The sequence below is a fragment of the Triticum urartu genome, chromosome 5 (genome assembly GCF_003073215.2).
Source record: "Triticum urartu cultivar G1812 chromosome 5, Tu2.1, whole genome shotgun sequence".
Taxonomy (NCBI): domain Eukaryota; kingdom Viridiplantae; phylum Streptophyta; class Magnoliopsida; order Poales; family Poaceae; genus Triticum; species Triticum urartu.
In genome coordinates, this window is record NC_053026.1 from 44,994,979 (window position 1) to 45,004,636 (window position 9,658).

At 45.6% G+C, this 9,658-nt stretch overlaps 1 long non-coding RNA gene across 3 annotated transcripts; it reads right to left on the reverse strand.

The window, feature by feature from the left end:
- Nucleotides 1-4,313: 4,313 nt before the first annotated feature.
- LOC125507777 lies at nt 4,314-6,486 on the reverse strand. 3 transcript variants are annotated; one of them, XR_007282988.1, is made up of 6 exons: nt 6,273-6,486; nt 5,920-6,200; nt 5,074-5,449; nt 4,796-4,897; nt 4,622-4,728; nt 4,314-4,547 (listed from the first exon to the last, which is right to left on the reverse strand). It is a non-coding gene; the product is annotated as an uncharacterized LOC125507777 (long non-coding RNA). The 3 variants fall into 3 exon arrangements; XR_007282986.1 differs by having other exon boundaries at nt 5,074-5,468; nt 6,273-6,485; XR_007282985.1 differs by having other exon boundaries at nt 5,074-5,228; nt 6,273-6,479.
- Nucleotides 6,487-9,658: the final 3,172 nt, after the last annotated feature.

Here is a 9,658-nt window from a genome sequence, read left to right on the forward strand (position 1 = left end):
GGCCGGATGGTAACAGGAGGCAGGGGACATGATGTTTTACCCAGGTTCGGGCCCTCTTGATGGAGGTAAAACCCTACGTCCTGCTTGATTAATATTGATGATATGGGTAGTACAAGAGTAGATCTACCACGAGATCAGAGAGGCTAAACCCTAGAAGCTAGCCTATGGTATGATTGTATGTTGTGATTGTTGTCCTACGGACTAAAACCCTTCGGTTTATATAGACACCAGAGAGGGTTAGGGTTACAGAAGGTCGGTTACAAAGGAGGAGATATCCATATCCGTATTGCCTAGCTTGCCTTCCACGCCAAGTAGAGTCCCATCCGGACACGAGCAGAAGTCTTCAATCTTGTATCTTCATAGTCTAACAGTCCGGCCAATAGAGATAGTCCGGCTGTCCGGAGACCCCCTAATCCAGGACTCCCTCAGTAGCCCCTGAACCAGGCTTCAATGACGATGAGTCTGGCGCGCAGTATTGTCTTCGGCATTGCAAGGCGGGTTCCTTCTCCGAATACATCACAGAAGAATTTGAATATGAGGATAGTGTCCGACCCTGCAAAATAAGTTCCACATTCCACCGTAGAGAGAATAATATTTTCACAGATCCAATTTGCTGACTTGTTTTGGGAGCATGGCGTTATGTCATGGCCCGGTGATCATTCGAACCGTTCCCTTTGACCAGCCCCGCACATAACGCGCGGTAGTTTTTCGACACGTCTTGTCAAAGCAGAGATCGTGTCCCCTTATTACGGGATTCTCATCAATATGGGTGTGGGTAACCCAACCGCGCCATCAATTACGGCGCTTGGGTGATAAGCAAGTTTTACCAGGCAAGTGGGAACGCTCAGTTTCGTCCGCCCATATAAAAGGATAAGGATTCACCTTCCTATCCACGCCTTCTTGCTCCTTTGCTCATCCGTTTTCGCACACTCGAGCTCTGGCGCCCAAGTCCACACTTCCCACCTCAACCTTCTCCAACCATGTCCGGAGCGGGAGGCAAGTGGATGGTCTCCTCCGTCACGGAAGGAGACATCAAGAAACTGAGGAGAGCGGATACCTGCCCGACGACATCGCGCATCGGCTCCCAGATGAGGGGTAGCTCATCCCCACCCCCAGGCCCCATGAGAGGGTAGTATTCCTCACCCATTTCCTCCGTGGACTGGGATTCCCTCTCCATCCATTCGCCCAGGGGCTCATGTTCTATTACAGCCTGGATTTCCACAATCTGGCCCCAAACTTCATCCTCAACATCTCGACGTTTATCGTCGTGTGCGAGGCCTTCCTCTGCACCAAACCCCACTTCGGCTTATGGTTGAAGACCTTCAACGTCAAGCCGAAGGTGGTGGGCGGCCGCCAAGCAGAGTGTGGAGGCGCCATGGTGGGCAAGATGCCCAACATAACATGGCTCGAGGGCTCCTTTGTGGAAACCATAAAGGGGTGGCAATCGGGGTGGTTCTACATCATCGAGCCGCGTGACCCTGTATGGGCAGCGGCCCCCGAGTTTTGATCTGGCATCCCCACGCGGCTCACCTCCTGGAAAGAGAAGGGCATGTCCTGGGGTAGTTCGGAAGAGCTGACCGGACTCCAAACATGTATTCAAAACATGGTGAACAAGAAGCTCAAACTTGTCAACGTGGTACAAGTCATGCTCCACTGCCGGATTCTCCCGTGCCAACAACGGAAGTTCAACTTGTGGGAGTTCGACCCGGCGCGGCACTGAACTCTGAACAGGCTTTTCGACACAACTCATGAAGATGCCTGGAGGGTGCTGTTCAAAAGCGTCGAGGTCCCCCCCTCCCATTACTGAGGATCGTGGATTCAGCGCAAAGCGCCAAGCCAAAGCGGTAAGCTGCTCTACCTCTCACAGGATACTTATTTTTTATAGGTTGACTCCATGCGGGATCTAAACTCCCGTACCTTTGACAGGACTGGCAGGAGATGGCCGGACAGATCGATTGTCCGGCTCCTTTTCCCGCAGGCCCAGCAGACGCTCTTCTGGCGAAGATGCTGAGTCCGACTCCTTATACGGTGCCGGAGAAGACCAAGAAGGCCAAGGGAACCCGAAAGAGTTCCCGACGCCAGGCGTCGTCGGACTCACCGTCCAATGACTCTGCGGCGCACTCCTCCCCGAAGACGAGGAAGAAGAAGAAGATGCTCCCCCTCCTGCAGGGGGAGATAAGAAAAGGAAGGCCGCCCTAACTGGGGGGGCCGAAAGGTCCAAGAAGGGTAGGACTCTCCATCCGGACAGCTCCACCGCCGCCGACGAAGACGAAGACGAGCGGTTGCCCAGGGCCAAGCCCCTGGGGAGATCGTAAGTATTCGGATACCAGAGTAACTCGTAGCATTCCTTTGTCGCACTTCTTTCCCTAACGCCGAACATGATTATGCAGGCCGCCGCGAACCAGCATCGATGTATCATCGGATGGCTCCCTGGGCTTGTCGGACATGGATAGTGATCCAGTCCCGACCGCCACCTCCCCTCATCCTGCTGACGACACCGAGGTGCTGTCTCAAGAGGCACCGGGTCGAGGGGAGACAGTCTTGGAGGTGCCTCAAGGCGACCTTCCGAACTCTGGGAGCCGAGGGGACGGGGCCCTGAGAGCTCCGAGTTCGGCCCTCAGTCGAACACCGCGCCGGACCCTCCAGCGGTTCCGGGCTCGGGCAGGCGGCCTCCTTCTAAGAGGGGCAAGACGCCTGTGCCAGTGACCTTTGTCCATCCAGAGGCGCCGGACAATCTGCTGGAAGCGCTTCGCAGCGCTTCCATCAACGAGGAGCACCGCACTATCATGAGTGCGGTGATCCAGAAGGTTCAGTCCGCCAAGAGCGGATTGACTGAAGCATGTGCCAGCCTTCTAATAGGCTTTGAGGTAAGTGTTTTAAAATGTAGTAGAAATGTTACCGCATAGACAGTAGCCCCTGATGCTTTGTTCGGTGTTCACAAAGAAAAGCCAAGCAGAGGATCAAATAATATCGTAGGAGTCTAATATAAGTATGTCAATATGCATATGCAGGCTTCGCTGTTGGCGTCCGCCGCACTGACTGCGGAGGTCGCCGTACTGAAGCAGGACCTCGAGGGGTCCAGGAAAGAGCTCGGCCTTGCCAAGAGGCAGCTCGAGGAGAACAAGGGTAAGTAATACCCTGTCTATAGATATGTATATATAAAAGAGGACGCGATTGCAAAATGACAGGATCATCGTATGTTTGCCAGGGGCCACAACCGAGGTGGCGACCCTGAAGCAAGTGCTAACCAAGGCCGAAGATAAAGCGGCCAAGGAGCGGGAAAAACAAGAGGCTCGGGTGGGCGAGGTGCAGCAAGAGCTCCAGGCTCTCGTGACGAAGCACGAGGCGTTGGAGCTTGACTCGAAGACGCGAGAGTCTGAGCTTGCCACGGCCCTCGAGGGCACAAAAAGTGCCAAGGCCGAAGCCCAAAAGGCCCTCCAGGAGATCGACGCAATGAAGAAGATAGCGACCGGTAAGGCATTCTATATGCAGAGCAAGCATGTAAAAGTAAATTACCGATTACTTACCCAAATTCGGAGCTCTCCAGGAGCATTCGCAGATTTGCCCCGCAGCTTGTCGGATGCCGCGCAGTTTTACCAGGCCGAGGAGGGAAGCTCAACGAAGAAGCTGTTCTGGTCTCAGTATACTGGGACCGAACACCCCATGCCTCTGAGCGACCAACTAAAGCAGCTGGTCGAGCTACACAAGGCGGCCAAACAGGCCATGAAGGGCCTTATAGTCCGGCTGTGGCCTGGCGACGTCCTTCCGAACAGCTACTTCGGCCTGGTGAGGCGGCTTGTGGATGCCTGCCCACGGCTGGAGGTCATCAAGCGGTTCGTCTGCATCGAAGGTGCACGCTGGGCTTTCGCCCGTGTGAAGATGCAGTGGGCCAAGCTAGAGGCCTTGTGGTTGCCGGAGCCAAGGCTCAAATCTTGAACAACGATCAAAGCAGACTTCAGCCTTGTGGTTGCCGCATAGGCTCACCACACTGACAACACCAACTCTCTTCCGTCTTCTCAGTTTCTTGACAAAAAATGATACTGCTATTTGCACATTAGGAAGTAAATTATGCTTTAAGCATTCCTCAAACCAAATCGGCAATATGTAGGCTTAAAATATCAGCAGGCATCCACACAGATTTCTACAGCTGAAATATAGTATTGTGATTTGTGTACCCATAATGCAGAATAACCTATTGTTCTATTTGGTGGTTAAATAAATAAACATTATTGTTTTTGGCTAGTGCCTGTAGAGCTACTAAATGATAGTCAGTGTCACTGTATATTTCTAAGAAAGAAAATTATAAGACTTCATTGGTTGTAAATAACGCTAATTGTATTGGTTGCCACCAATGTCGACTTAAAAAGAAAATTATGGAGCTTCAGTTCATATGCACCTAGTCATATAAAAAATAAGAACACATGCTTCAGCTCCTGTTAGTTCAGTCACAAAAAAAATCACCACCAAAAATCAGAAGACAAAGTATCATTGTTATATTTGTTGACTTGATTGATTACTGTAGGTTAACACACCCAACTAGAATTAACCTGCAATAGGATAAAAGAAATTAAGATTTGAGACGTGTGTTATAGGGTTCATAGAAGAGAGAAGAGGGAGGTACCATAGCAAATCATTGGTCGCACAGTTTGACATTCAACTTTCCATTTGCCAATGAGACCTCAAGGCTTCATATAAATAAACGTTGATTGATATATCAGGTCCAACTCCCTGTAACTCATAAAAGTTATTGGGAAGTCAACTAAAAAACAATTCTCAGTAGAAGCATACGGCTTACCAATAAGGTGGACCAAAGGCCTTTATACAATCCTCTACCACTCTCTTCTCTACAAATTGTAGACAACGTGTGAAAGATGCCCTTGTAATACCTAGTGGTTTTCTGCAGAATTTTATAGACATGAAAGTTTAGCTTACTAAAACTTGTTCCTTTGGTCTGTAAAGCTGCATTGCATGAAAGCGTTAGGTAAAGATGCTCTAAGTTCTAACTGGAAGTTATATTGATTGATTGGTTGGCTTAGTGTTATTCACAAATCACAAAAGGAAGAAAAGCATCACCTGTGTTGTCAGGTGATTTCGAACAACATCCAATGGGTAAGTTACAGATGCAGGTGTCACTCACGCTAGACCACCACCAAGTAAACATATAGACACTAACATAATTTGGGCCGTCCATTCCGTGAAGCTGCAACTATATTTCGAAATTTATAAACCTATAACAAAAAAACATAGCCACGAGAAATCTTGCAAGTTAACATACTAAAATTCATGCTGAACTTTTTGTATCACTCATATCAATAGAAGCTGATGGCGGAATAAGAAAATCGATGTACAGTTTTCACAAGATTGCCTTTCGAATATGCCCAAAACACTTCTTGTCGAACAACCCACGATGCCATGTGCCATATACTACCCTTCCTTAGAGCTGCAACATCTGAATGCATACCTGCCCCCTGTCGGATCAGTATGCCACAAGCTCATACAACAAACTTTATCATCAGCATATGGGTTATGTGACAAAAAAATGACTGTGTTCATGAACATTTTCAAGAGATTGCAATTTTGTAGCTATGAACAACATATGGTACATACAATGAATCCACAGCCAAGGTTTAAGTTTGGACCATGATTGGACAATACAGCACAGAGTGTTGTAAATTAAGAACAATAATAATAGGCCATGACTGTCAACCAGAGATATATTGTTTGGAGCAATCAATTCAAAGTGAGGGAACTAAGTTGATATTATCAGCATCCAATTCCTTTGAAGAATCTATATATGTGCAATGTGAAGGCAGAAGGAGCACAACAACACCATGAAATAGAAGAGAAATATTCCTTCACGCTCACAATCCGTGCACACGAGAACGCCGGAGATAAAAGAGGGGGCGGAAAGCCTATTACCTGCAAGAGGACGGAGAGTGGCGAGGATCGAGATGCAGATCTTGCCGACCACGCCGGCGAGGTGTGCGACGGTGATCTAGCCAAGGAGCCGCTGCGCTTGGCAGGGGAAGGCCCCGCCGACGCCATGGAAGAGGACACGGTGGCCGCCGCCAGTCGACGGCAACGGGACCTGGCCGATATCACCTCCATCATCCCAGACATGCCTTCATGGTGGGCATCCTCACGGCCCCTTGAAACCGCAGCAGCTTCTCCTTGCATCCCCGTTGCCAGATCATAGCAAACTGCACACACGCCCGAATCAGATCAAGATGCGGAAATAACCAAACCAGGAGAAGTGGAGGAGGGATTCGTACCTGGTCGAGGCCATGGACCAGAGGGAACGCGGCGCCGTCTCCTGAAGCGATCCTGAATTAGATTGCCGTCTCCTGAAGCGATCCTGAAGCAGATCGTACGATGGACGGGCGGCGGCTTTGATGTGCGAGGGAGACGGCGAAAGTTAGGATCGGTCGCGGCACAGGGATGGATGTCCAGCGGGGGCGAAGGGGTGGATCGGGCGTGCGAAGGGATGGTTGGCGGCCGAGAACAATCTGCTGTGGACACGAGGCATCGATCGTAGGTTTTTTTTGGCATGGGTTTTTTTCGCGGGATGGTTGCGAGTTAACCCAGGTGGGAGGATGACGAAAAAAACCGGAGGTGGAAGGATGATGAAAAAAACCAGCGAATCGCGGAGACTATTCACCAAGTCGTCCATTAGGAGTAGAGATACAAAATATAGAAATATTTTTTTCAAAAAATCCAAATATTTTTTCTGGAATAAATGTACATTTTAAAATAGCAAATGATACTTAATGTTATAAAAATCATAGAAAGTTTCTTTTAAGTAAAAAATATCATAGTTGTTTCTTTCTATTCCTTTCTTCCTTTCGTGTTTTTTAGATAATGGAAAAATATTCTAGCTTCACACCTCTTAAAAGAGAGGCATCGAACCACAAAAAAGTATTTCTATTTTCCATGTCCAATTGCGGACAATTTGTCCAGTTGCTTCCCATGAGTTTTTATAATCGATACGAAAATCGATCCAATTGTCTGTTCCTTTAACCAAGAAAAAGTATTTCTATTTTCCATGTCCAATAGCGGATCCTGGAATTTCTACAATAAATTAGATAGGTAGCTAAGGTAATCTAGTTCCCTATACACGAGTCTGTTGTCATTCTACTGGAATGATGAATACCTTGAGCAGGTAGAACTAGAAAGAATAACACGTGCTTATAATAACAAGAAAACTACAAACAAAAATAGCGAAAATTAGCTCGTTGGAGCCTTTCCAAAATTATTGTAGACCCAACGAATTAGTAGTTCCCAACCGCGGGTGGAGTGAAATCCAACAAAAATCAATAACTAAAGAGTAAAAGAATAATCAGTAACTAAATAAAATACAAAGTCAAAAGAATTACCAAGTGGTCTTAAATACAAATCTAGTAGTATTAGTCTTATGTCACCTAGCTACCATATTGTTGGACTAATCTAACAATTGATCCAAGCATGAACTTGAACATTTGAAATTTAGGATAGTATAACCGGATCTCTAGCGAGCCTTCTCAATGATTTGCATTTCTAATCATCCGTTTTCACGATCCAGGTGTTTCTGCTCTGGGGCTGAAACGCAGGCCTGTGGTAAACTGGGTCGTCGGCCAGCCCATTACAATTCGAGTCCATCGTGATGGCAGGCCCACAGAGGAGGAGCGGACTGTTGGATCCAGTCCGTGATGGATCTTGATGTGGAGGCGCCGGATGAGACCTAAAGCGAGCCCTCTCAATGATTTGCATTTCCGATCGTCCGTTTTCATGATCCAGGTTTTTTTTTGAGAAATCTCGCCACCTTATTATACTAGTAAGCGTGCACGTGCAACGCACGTCTTGACTAATATAAATGATAACGGTCACACAAATTTATAAACTATATTGGATGTTGTACAATTTAGCCATAACTTCGAATATCGTGTCAACTAAAATTGATTTCCATCCATTGTTTAGATCATATACATAGTATTTTGAAAATTCCACTGATCACATAAATAATAATAATAATAGGTACACCCATTTCACAATGCAATGCAACTTGTGTTAAAGGACAAAAAAGGGAAAACATGTACCATAAAAAGATAATCTATAAAACTTGTGGAAGAGTCACAAAATCAAGAAAATAACGAATGAATATGTCCTCTAGTTTAGGCTCCAGGCAATGTGGAGGTAACTCCAGTAATATATGTTCGGATTCAGCTGCACCCAACTCTTCTATTTTCTCCTCTTAACTGCCTACAAACTGTACTCAACCACATCAGTGATGCGCCATCACCACGACAACCAGCACCAATTCCTTTACGCTCTCCTTCATTTGTCACTGGCGACAACCTGTACCCTGTCCAACCACGCACCACCCTTGGCATGCAGAGCCACACCATAGTTGGATGCTAACAATATTGATCCAGGCGTGACCACACAGGCGAGCACTTTACAACTGGTATATATACATGTAACAATATGTAAATAACCAAAGAACAACAGCCAAACTACCAGATCAGAAATTTATTTGCCGAAGTCCAGGAACCGATCAGTTCAAAAAAGATACATGGGTGTTCAATGCGCTTTGAGGAAAAATGATTAAATATAAAATTCAATTAGAAGCGGCCGCAATGGTACATTGTTCCTGGAGTGAGGCATACCGTGCCACTAATATATTTATGTTAGGAAGACAATTAAAATGATTCTCTGAGCAAATATAATTTTACATATTCCTTCCAAATAGTACATCAAGGCAATGCTATTGTGCATGTCAAGGCATAGTACATCTATGAGCAGTGTTATTGTGGAAGTGAAGGCAGAATATGACAACTTAGAAAATGCATGCAAGAGAATCTTCCGTTTCAAAAATACCCTATTTTACTTTTCAAGTGTTTAGAATTTTCCATCAAATAATTTGAAATTTCCCACATTATTCATGGCCAGAGAACTGGATAGTTTTATATCGCTCATAAGCAGACTACTTTAATTTAAAGAAGCAACTATTCTAGACCTATATGATTAATTTTAAGGAAGTGTAAAAAAATTACACTCCAGGAAACATGACTTACGGGTTGAGGTGTCATCTAAATAAAATTAATAAATTATTAGCATTAAGGGTATTCCAGTTCGGAAGGGCACAGCAAATAAAGCTATTGGCTGTGATAATAGTCAATGTCTTCACTCATTTTCCATTCAAAGTTGTCTCTTTAAGGAGCAAAATATATGATGATGTTCTGCTAAAGAAGTGTATGGAAATCAAGAGATAGATAGCCGAATATGGTATATGAACTGAAAAGCATAAAACGGAAAGATCAATTCAAGCAATCCATGATACATGACATAAGTTTTAGCACCTTTGAGTAACCAAAGATAAATTTTTTTACTGGGATGTTGGACTCTCATCATGTTAAGATGACGGTGACAGATTTCCTGCATTTCTAGCTTCAGTTCATGGGCAATTTTTTCTGCATCAGTTTCCTTTGATAATTTTCAAAAGCAAAGCGTACCATGAAATGGCAGTAGCAGACCTCCAAAAGTAGTTGCTGGAAGAAGTACCTTGCTTGTTGACAAGAGAAAGCATACAAGTTACATGATTACATCATTAGATAATAAATAGAAGCATCTCTGATAAATTTATTCTTCTTTACTAATAATGTAAGTGTTGTACATCACACAG